The sequence below is a fragment of the Drosophila takahashii genome, chromosome 3L (genome assembly GCF_030179915.1).
Source record: "Drosophila takahashii strain IR98-3 E-12201 chromosome 3L, DtakHiC1v2, whole genome shotgun sequence".
NCBI classification, from domain to species: Eukaryota; Metazoa; Arthropoda; class Insecta; order Diptera; family Drosophilidae; genus Drosophila; species Drosophila takahashii.
In genome coordinates this window covers 3,467,722-3,478,992 of record NC_091680.1, presented here as the reverse complement: position 1 = coordinate 3,478,992, position 11,271 = coordinate 3,467,722, and the positions used below count along the sequence as shown (strand labels likewise).

At 36.9% G+C, this 11,271-nt stretch overlaps 1 protein-coding gene across 13 annotated transcripts in view; it reads left to right on the top strand.

Moving 5' to 3' along the window:
* Window positions 1-332: 332 nt before the first annotated feature.
* Spn (protein phosphatase 1 regulatory subunit spinophilin) overlaps window positions 333-11,271 on the top strand; it is a 61,208-nt gene continuing 50,269 nt past the window's right edge. For 11 of the 13 annotated variants that reach the window (XM_017156155.3, XM_070215814.1, XM_017156161.3 and 8 more), the window contains exon 1: window positions 333-556. The gene's annotated coding sequence lies outside the window, so the exon portion shown is untranslated. Of the gene's footprint in view, window positions 557-649; window positions 948-11,271 lie in introns of those variants that run through there. The other 2 variants (XM_070215811.1, XM_070215812.1) reach the window with 2 other exon arrangements.

The following is an 11,271-nucleotide window of genomic DNA, read 5'->3' as shown; positions in this document are numbered from 1 at the left end:
AATTAGCATGGTCATACTGAAATGTACGCAGGGTTAGCGGAGGCGCAAACCATGAGAATATGGCCACACTAAAAGTGACGCAGCGAAATGGTTCGTGTCTCGGCTAAGCAGAGACACACCACAAGTGACGCAGCGGAGCGGTTCGTGTCTCGGGTAAGCGGAGGCGCGCACCAAAAATGACGCAGCGAGATGGATCGTGTCTCGGCTAACCCTGCGTCACTTTTGGTGTGACCATAAAAATAATCCCACGTTTTCGCGACAATACGTTATGCCAAAATTCGCGCATTCGGAAAGGTCATACTGCTGGGATTGAAATTAATAACAAAAAAAATTCAAGCGAGTCGGACGTTCGTCGCGAGTTTTACCGCTGCCGAGTGAAATATCAACAATAAGTGCAAATCGCCGCGAGCATTAAATTTGTGCGATAATTGAATAATTTTGATAATTTAACAAGTCGCGTCGTGCGAAATTGAATTAATTCGAGTGAACCGGGTCGCGAATATTTGGAAAAAGGATTTGTGTATACCGAAAAGGCTAAACAACAAGCCCGTTAAAGGTAAATCCCTGGAAAAAGTGCCAAAAAGATTATTTTGCAATAAGCAAAAGTGCCGGAAAAAAGTACAAAAAAAGGACGCCGACTATACGCGTATATGAAAGGTCCTTGTGTATGTGTGAAAAAAATCCTGGACAACGCCACTCCTTTTGCGCAAAGAAATTTAATAAAAAAAAAACGTAAAGAAGCTGTATATAGAGAGCAAAACGAAGCTGCTCCGGAGTTGAACGAATTATGAAAATATAAAGGGGGTGTGGGTGGACTTTAGATGTAAAGTCAAGCCATAAACAAATATTTTGAACAAAAATCCCCCCTAATTTAAGATTCCGATTTCAGTGCAAAAACAACGGTAAAAAAGAAATTGCATTTGGAGTAGCGGCATTTTTAAGGGTGTGTAAGTGAGTTCCGAGTCCTGATACTGCCGTCCTGCTCGCACCCTCTGCGCAGAAGCAGGACAAATAACCCCGAAAGAAAAACAATTGCAAATTGCAGAAATGCAAAAATACTGTTCGTTTTTTTTTGCCAACAGCTGGCGGAGTTTTAAACACCTGGCGACAAAAAAAGTTCCAACATGGGACACCTTAAACAGTTAAATGGTTTGGTTCTCCTTTTTATGGCTTTTAATAACTGGTTTTGCAGAGCCTTTTTGGCGCACGAGTGCGAGCGAGCAGGCAATAGGCCCCAACCAAAGAACCGTTGATCGCAAAATGCAACTGCGATCGGGAGGGAAGGAGAGCGAGAGAGAGAGAGAGGAGATTGGGGAAAAAACCAAAACAAAAACAAAATATTGTTTTGCAAAGCAAATTTTGTTTTTCTTTTGTTGTCTTAGGTTCTGTGCTTTTGTGTTTGTGTGTGGGTTTCTTCTGATAAATTCGCTATCGTTGTTTTTGCATTATTTATCGCTTTTCTTCGCTTTTTTCCAAGTGGCCGCAATTTATGCAAATATGCAGAAATCACAATTCTATCTGCACTATTTCCTCAATAAAAAATCGCTGGCGAGGCCAAGAATATTATATGTATTGTTGTTAATTTTTGCAGCTCTTTGTGGGTTGAATTTCACCCTCTTTTGTGCGTCGCGTGCTCCGCGCTTCTTCTTCTTTTTCTCATTTGTTTATTTTTAGTTGCGGAATTTCTGGTTACAAACCGTATTTAATTTCAACGACTTCCCTCTGTTTTGCTCCTTTATCTCCCCATCCCTCTTCATCCGTCTTCTTCTTGTTCTTCTCCTTCTTTGTCTCGCAGAAACAGTTGCGCTCCATGTCATTCCCCACACACACGCAAAAAAAATTTAGGGACCCCAATATTTTGGGAACCAAATATTTAAAACCTACAATTTTTTTTTGAAAATCTTGTTCTTAAAAAGTTTTTAAATCTCCTCCTATAAAAGGAAATATAAATTTAATTTTTTAAGATCCTATGATATCATAGGTATCATATTAATTGAGCAATACTTTTCCAATATAGAGTGCATTTCAAGATAACAAACCCCCATATCGAAATTGTTTCCTGTGCATCAGGAAAAGGGAGCCTCTGAAGTAACAATATGGGGGAGTTTCAAGGGAGAATAAGAAGGGCCCGCCTTTGTTTTATGACTTCTGCGGATGTTTATTTTTAGTTGGCTCGCTTAAATGTTTCAATTTTGATTTCCACACACAATATCCATCGTCAATTTGTCGGCGACTTAAAAACTCATAAAATAAGTCCAGTTTTTATCTCTTTTCCGCGGTCATAAAACTTTCGCCTACGCTCGCGCAATTTGCATAAACTTAATTAGTCAAATGCAGGCACAAAAAGTTATTCAACAAATTATTCTTAATTAAAGAAACAGCCAAAGTCGTATAGCACATGACAGATTGAACATTTAAATGCGTTAATTTTCATGCAAATCTGGGTATTATGCTAATCGCCTTGAATGACCAAAAGTTAGCTCTATGCCTTGAATTTATAGTTTCACATTTTTGGCATTTATGGATAACTTTTTCAGCACAAATAGAGTATTTTAAAAAATGCAACCAACCTTTTATGAATCTATTTGACAAATTAAACATTTAAAAGCTATAATTTTCAAACGAATCTAAATTTTATGCTAATTGCTTGCTTGGATTTATTGTTTCCAATTTTCACTTTTTTCATATATCAATCTAATCGTCAGATGACCAAATTTAAATGGTTTAGATTGATTGCTTCACAATTATGCTATTTATTTAACTTCTGAAACTTGTCTTCATTATTATATTTCCAAAGAAATCTACATCGAAAATCTTCACAAATTAAGTTAATCAAATGCAGACATATCATAGATTATTCTTAATCAAAGAAAACAGAGTATATTTTCTTGTAAATCGGAATTCTATGTTAATCGGTTAAGTATTGTTTTACACTTTTTGCATTTATGTAAAACTTTTGCAATGCCGAGACTAGCAAAAAATACTCAACTATTTCAAATGAAATCGAGATCAGCGATCTTTCCAAGCTCTTCGAGTGTTATTTCGTCGTTTGTTATACCCGTTACTCGTAGAGTAAAAGGGTATATTAGATTCGTGCAAAAGTATGTAACAGCTAGAAGGAAGCGTTTCCGACCCCATAAAGTATATATATTCTTGATCAGGAGCACTAGCCGAGTCGATCTAGCCATGTCCGTCTGTCCGTCTGTCCGTCTGTCCGTCTGTCTGTCTGTATGAACGCTGAGATCTCAGAAACTACAAAAGCTAGAAGGTTGAGATTTCCCACACATATTCTTTGGCTTCCTACGCAGCGCAAGTTTATTTTAGCCGAGCGCCACGCCCCCTCTAACGCCCACAATCGCCCACTAACGATTTTAAAATGGGTCCTGCGCCCACATCTTTAAAGATTTCCGAGAAGTATAAATGCAATTTTGTTGTGTATATTTATACCTATCGAAATGTAGAAGACATTTTTCAAATCGGACCATTCATTAAAAAGTTATACGCAATCAAAATTTATATATCTATCTCCCTCGCACTCCCTTTAGCTAAGTTACGATTATTAGTCGGGACACCAACCCGAGTGCAGCGTTCGAACTGTCTTTAGCTGAGTGACGGGTATTAGATAGTCGGGACACCAACCCGACTATAGCGTTCTCTCTTGTTTTTATTTCTTTTTTCGGTGGCCCACGCGCAGCTGGCGAAATCAAGTTTAGGAATTCCCCCTTTAAGCCCCCAAAAACTATATATACCCCCCTGACTTTATCTCTTGCGTCACTTGATTTGGCGCAAGTTTAGCACACGTTTCTTTTTGGCTACCATTTTTTGCGGCCCATATGATCTTGGATCTCTGGCATTTTCGTTCGACTTTTCAATGGAAACCCCATAGACAATATATATCTGTAGAGATATGAACAGTTGCCGCAAAATGTCGCCTTTATTTATTCATCCATTTTTTTTTTCCTTTCCACCTTATAAGGCATCCAAATGCGAGTTTCGGTCTTGGGTTTTTCAGTTGATCAATGATTCGCTGTTCATGGCTTGGGGCCATTTGGTTTTTATTGTCTGAAGAAAAGCGATATTAGCTAAGCCTAATGCGGCCATTTGTGGTTTGGTTTTTATGTGATCTTTTTGGGGTTCAGTGAACCGCAGATTGCAGTTAAATTTGTCGGTCCAATTTGGCGGAGAAAAAGGTGACTACTATTGTGTAAGAAAATCTTGAACTTGACTTGCAAAATGTGTTTAAATTTGTGTTTCTATTACGTATTTTACAGACAGTAATAAACTGAGATTTATCTTACAGGTTTCCTCAGTTCTAAAACCAATATATATTTATGGGCATTAAATCATAAAACTTTATGAAAAACAAAAATATTTATTTTGACTTAGAGACTTTAAATACATTTATTTTTAACTTTAAGATTTTTTAAATATTTTAAGAACGTTAGTAATTCCATTATATCCTTTTTGGAAAAAGATTTCCATGATTACGCCAGACAGCATTTAAGTAATTGATAGTTGGCCACAGCTGCAGTGGTCCACCAGCCCAATGAGCCCCCAAAAAAGCCCATTCCCGTCCAGAGTTCAACCCACACCTCTCTAATGGCCATGCAACCACTTGCGGACCACTTTGTCCACTTGTCCGGACAGCAAACTGAAAAAAAAATATATAAAAACCCTGTGGAACAACTTGAAATGTTTTTTGTAACCCACGGCGAAACAAAACCGAAACACAAAACCTGGAGAGAGGGGGAAAAACATGCCGGCGGGGCGAAGCTTTCGAATCTCATAACATAACATACAACACACACCGAAAATGGGTGGGTTATACTGGCCCACTTGAGGCACTCCCCCTTCAGATGACGCCTCCTTAACCCCCCGATCGATATATACATATATGTATACATAATGAGCCTGCAGGCAATGTCGTTTGGGCATTATTAACATACATTTGGTATGGACATCCCATTGAGAATGTCTGTCTATCAAAGTTTTAGTCCTTTTAACAACCCTCTTTTTAACGGCGGAATACTACAAGACATACGTTAGGATTAGAAAGGAATAAAAAATAAAACAAAATAAAAAATTAACAAATATTTTAGAATAAATAAGCTAAATCCACAGCTACAACTAGTGGAGAACACGTTAAGTCTTGAAAAATGGGTAAAATCCGAATAGTACCACAAAATAAATCACCAAATACACCGCTATAACTAGTTGGGAATTATAAGGATTAATCTTAAAAAATGCTTAACATCTGAATAAAATCTCACATAAAATTAAAGAAATAAATACAAAAAATAAATTAATCCATTTTAGTATTAACATAAATTAAACCGTGTAAGCAATTTACTTAATTAGCAACTTTTTAAGCCAATTACAAAAACATTACTGTAACTTTCATACTCTGACACGTTGTCGAAGGCTTTAACCCTATGTAGTTATGTAGTATGCGGTGGTGTTTTCTGAATTATGCAATTTAGCAACCTTCTGTGGCTGCAATTGCAACTGCAGCGAGATTGAATTGAATGGGCTAAGAGGAAAAAGAGCTGAGATAAAGCAGCCGAGAATTCCAAAGTTGCATGACTGGTCGACTGTCTCTCCGCCTCTCAGCTTAGTTAACAATGTAAATTGCACCATCCATCGCCACCTTCAAGGTTTATTCTCAGCCCTCCCAACACCCCACATCCATTCCAAAAAAAATAAAAAATTAAAATAACACGCAAAGTAAAAACGAGATAATGCTGTTTATAACTTTATGGATTTGCCTGCCGTCCGTCCGTTTGCCTAATTAATTGCCAGCTAATTTAGGACACTTCCCCATTCTATTTTTGGCCAAACCCTATTTCCAGTTGACCCCATTTTCCACATCCTGACCACAAAAATTAGGCCCAATTTGGTAAATGAACCGTGTTAAAAATAAACATTTCCCCTGTCAATTTTCAGTAGCTTTTCTGCTCAAACATTTATTGGCTTCATTTTGCCTATTTTGGGCTTGCATATTAAGGGGGGGTTTTTCAGGGGAGGTGTTCTTTGTTTTATTGAATTTTGTTCCTTTGCTCTGGTGAGTTATTTATATGTAGAGCAAAGCAAAAAAAAAAGTGATGGCAAAAAAGTTTTTGACAATTTACCAGATAAGCGAGGCTGGGCTGGCAGGGGAAATTGTTTGATGAACGACCGGAAGTGCGGGATGGTCGGGAAATTTAGAGAAAGCATTGCCTGCATAATGACAAAAGTTTTCCAAACCGCCGGTTCACTTTTCCTACCATTCTCGCTGAAAAACTGAAAAACCTTTGGGAGAGCACTTTTCGCTTTGTTTTGGTTTTGTGTCTGCCTTTTTCATTCAATTTCCTTGCAGTTACCGGTGTGTATACCTCCTCGTTCTCCTCCTTTCTATACTGTTTCGTACACGGTGATAAAATGGTTATAAAAGTTAGGATATGTCCCGTAATAAACCATTGAAAATTTTATAGCATTTTAAGACTTTATTTAAAAATCCGTATTCAAAGGAAACATTTTTTATTTTTAGTAAAAAAATCTTTTACAAAAAATAATTTTATATTTCCTTATATAATCCTTCTTTCTTTAAATAATATTTTTTTCTCAGTGCCTGCATCCTTTGGTGTTTAAGCTTTTTCGCCAGCTTGCATTTCTAAGGGTTGTTCCTTTGGCTTCCTTCCATTGCACAGCAGCCTGTGCAAAAGTACAGTAGTACCGGTGCAAGGGCAACCAAGAACCCTGGGAACTGCGAAAGGAGGCGGGATTATATGGATGAGGAGGGACGGACAGAGGGACAGCGACCCTGCCAAGTGTGAAGTGTCTACTTAAGGTTGAGTCAACTTTGATTCTGCCTTTCTTTCTTGGCTTTGTCTCTTTACCGTCCTTTGGCATTTGTAGTTGTCACGCCTGCTGCCCACAGACTGCAGTCTCAGTCGGCAGTCTCCAACTGCAATCCATCCATCCCTACACAGGGAGAAATTTTAAAGGATTTTTCTTCTTATGATCTTGAGATAATAGCCAAAACCCAGTTTTTAAACTTTATAAAGGTTTTTTTAAAGTATCCCAAAGATTTTGCAAATCACTTTACGGCACAATTTGAAACGTTTTCATTTATTTTTGGTATTTTAAAAAATGTTTTTGCTATTAATAACCCAAAATATATATGATCTGAAAGTTTAATAATTTTTGAAGGACTTTTCCTTATCGATGCTGACCTAATACTTAATTGGACCAATTTCCCACCAAATTTCTTTTGATTTTTTGGAATAATGTTTAATGACAGATCTGGGACAGCAAAGACACTCAAACAATCTAGTTTTTCCCTGTGCAACTGCACGTTTCAGTTGCAACTTCAACTTCTACATCAGCATGGCACTTTATCTTGACAGCGACAGGCGACGCGTGGCCATAAATCAATAATTTGCCCCAAGCAGACGACACCCTGCAAAACCTGGGAGATGTGACAGAAATCAGAAATCAGGAATCAAAAGATGGAAAGGCTGAGAAGGGATTCTGCGGATCGAAGCTTATTTTGAGTCACTGCTGCGGGCTGAATGCAAATTGGAACATTTGGGATTGTCAGTCGAATGCAATTTGGATAACGAAAATGATATTAATAATACACCCAGAAAAAAAAATTACCTTGATTTAAGTCCACGTTCCTTAAATTAAGGAACGATGGACTAAAAATGGCTAAATAAGGCTATTCATGGACTTAAAAGTTTTCATCCCATATACATTTTAAGTCTACATGGACTAATTTTGGACTTAAGGCCATCAGAGAGCTGCAACGAGTATGATCGAGTACGATCGATCATCGCGCGATCATTTTCGTTTAATCCGGTAAACTCACTCGGCAAAGAATAATCACGAACAAACCCGAAAGCCGAAGTACGATCCGATCAACTACCCGAGTCGCTTCGTAACGATCAATGATGTGATTTTGAGCTTCGGGTGTAGGTGAACAAAATGATCGTTCCGAAGCGCTCAATCGTTCCCGATGATTGCGACCTCGAGTGAATAGATTGCGAACGGATTAATATGATTTCTTGTGACGACGAAATAAAATTAGAGGAGAGTGCGTTTCAATGTGGTATATGTTTAATGAGAAATATTTATGTAAGATTAAATTAAACGATATTGACTTCATGTATGCTTACAAACTATGGCATGTTTTATAAGAAATAGTTATGTAAGATTAAATTAAACGTATTGACTTCATGTATGCTTACAGACTAAGGCACAGTTTTTTTTTTATAAAATAAGCATATTAAGTACATAAAATTAATTCATGGTTTTGTCTTTATCAACTAAATAACATTTCATTTAAAGGAACTAAAATTTTTAAAATAGGAATTAAGAAATAACAAGCTGTCAACTGATCCCGGCTCCAGTTTGTTCCGTTTTTCCGTAATTATATTACCGGCCAAAGAAAATGATCGTTCAGCTGCTGCACTGCTTGCAGGTATAGAAAGAATTTGAATTGCTAGCCTTGACAATAAGGGGTATTTTTTTTGCTTATTTTGCCACCATTCCATTAAATTAAAATGTTCATCCATTTCAACCACTTCCTTACAATATTTTTCCAATTCGTCCTCTGGAGTGTCTTTGGTTTTTGTGAAAGATGTAAACAAGTTCGAAAAAAAGAAACTATCGTCTGATTTATTAAGTGATGAAGCTTGAGAACTTAAATTCAAATTATTTGATATTTCACTTTCATCAAAAGAAAAATTAGATGTCGAAGCAAAGGAAGGCGTGGATTGACTTGAGGGTCCACTTTCTAAAAATAATGAAGTGTAAGAATGTTCAATTATACGAGAAACGCAGAACATTTTAATTTCTGACAAGTCATCTGGCTGCATATTTAATGCTGGTGGAAATAAAAAGTATGCAGCTTTATGCCACATATTTATATTTGTGACCCAAATTTCGTCAACCTTTTCAAGGATATTTTCTTTTAAAATTGAAATTGAGGAAATATCTTCACAATTTGGGGAGCAAATGGTTTTAATTTTTAAAATAGATGGGAGCACGTAGCACAAAGAGGGAGAGCTACAAGTTTGTAGTTTTTTGAAAACTATTTCAAAACTCTCGCACATTTCTACAAGCGCTGTAGCAGTGTTTATGTCCATATGCAACAACAGATGGCTGTGATTATTGTTTTTTAAGATGTTGCTCATTTCGCCCCAATTATCAATTATTGATTTGAGCATTCTATAATGCGAGTTCCACCTGGTCGGACATTGGCTTTTTAATGAAGTGGGCAAAAGATGCTGTAAGTTAGCTTTCTTAAAATATTTTACTACTTTCTTACAGGAGTCTAAAATAGCTGAAAGTTCTTTGGTGGCAAAAAAGGATTTGTCCAACACGTTTGAAAATAAATGGCTACTGCAGTTAAGACGAGTACAATTTTCTAAAGCTTTTACCATATTGGAGCCCCTATCAGTAATAAATTTGATGTTATCAATATTTGGTACATTAAATTCCATAAATAGATTTTGAAGTTTCCTAAGAACATTTTCCCCTGTAGATTTTTCGAAATCCATAGACTTCATACCCAAAACGATATCATAGAACTTAAAATCCTTTTGGTAATGAAATGTTACGCCGAGAAAATTACGCTTCACATAGTTGTCGGTCCACATGTCGATTGTTGCCGAAGCTCCACCGCTGCTCACAATGCTCGATATTTCTTCCTTGATTTTATTTTTCTTCTCTTGAGCGCACTTTTTGACGTGGCGGGAAACAGTGGTTGGATCCGGAATCAGATCCTTAACGTCAACATGTTCTCCATAATTTGCACCGATCTTGATAAAAAATTGCACTAGCTTTAGAAAGCCAGATCCACGCACAGCTGAAAAGGGTCGGCAGTCTTCAGTGATCCATAAGGTGCATTTTTCAATGGCATCTTCTTTGTCCTTAGCAGACACAGTTTTGAGATCTGGTGTCTGCTTCGCTGATTTGCAGCAACTGTGTCTGTTTAAATTCGATGTCTGCCCTGCGTTGTACTTTAACACTTTAGAACAGTTGCGGCAGAATACAAAGCCTCCAAGTTTGGTGTCGTCTGGCTTGAGAATTTCCGCCAAGAAATTCCATATGGAACTTTTTCCTTTCCGTTGGCCTGACAACGTGTAGGTTCCATTTGATATTAGTTGTGAAACGCTTTCAATATCCATTGCTTGTTGTCCTTTTGTGTAAATATAACAATATGTTTTGCAAAATATAAAGCAATAACACGAACTGCACCGATAGGCGCGAAGCACGATCACACCAATCGATTGCACAAAATATTCGATCACAAACGGGTAAAATCTTCAAGCCGAACGTTCACACACGATCAGATCACACACTTGAACGATCACAAACGATCATTCATGGCACGATCGCATTCGCTCACCGCTCATTTTATTTCGCTCACCCGAAGTGATTAATCAAAACGGATACGAGTAAATGATCGGGTGTACCCGAAAATGATTGACTCGTTGCAGCTCTCTGAAGGCCATATGGACTGTTACATGGACTTAGGTCCATTTTTAGTCCATGTAGACTTAAAATGTATATGGGATAAAAATTTTTAAGTCCATGTATAGCCTTATTTAGCCATTTTAAAGCCATTATTCCTTAAATCAAGGTCAATGGACTTAAATTAAGGAAATTTTTTTTTCTGAGTGTAGGATAATAGGATAAACTGGGTATAATTTAATTGGATTTTTTAAGGGTATTTATCAATCGATAAGATTAATAATATAATTTTTAGAATAATAAATTTTTAATCTGAAATGAGGCTTCTTTAATATCTTAAAGATAATTATATCGTTAATATATAAAAACTGAATTTATTAAATTACAAATTAATTTTTTGTCCTCATGAATAAAGCTTTTTTAATATTCTAAAAGTTTACTTTACTCTGCCACATAGCATCATTTAATTTAATTAAATTTCCCTCCACTTCGGGTCCCCCAAAAATTGATTTAAATCAAGAACAATTCGTTTTAAAGTTCCTTGAACTTTTTTGCGCCCCACTGCAGTTGCCATTAAAAATGTATGTCCACTCAGCAGTTAAACGAGTGCTCCACATTCTAAAGCAACCTTTGTGAACAGATGCGTAGAATTATGTATATTATATAGAGTGATGGCCAGACATTCAATCAGAGACCAATGTTAATTTTAATGTTTGCGTTACGGCGCAGGATCCAACTAAAAGCAAACAAACAAAGGCGAATCTCTCACTTGGATAAATATGCATAAATCAAATCCGAAAGAGCAGTTAAAAT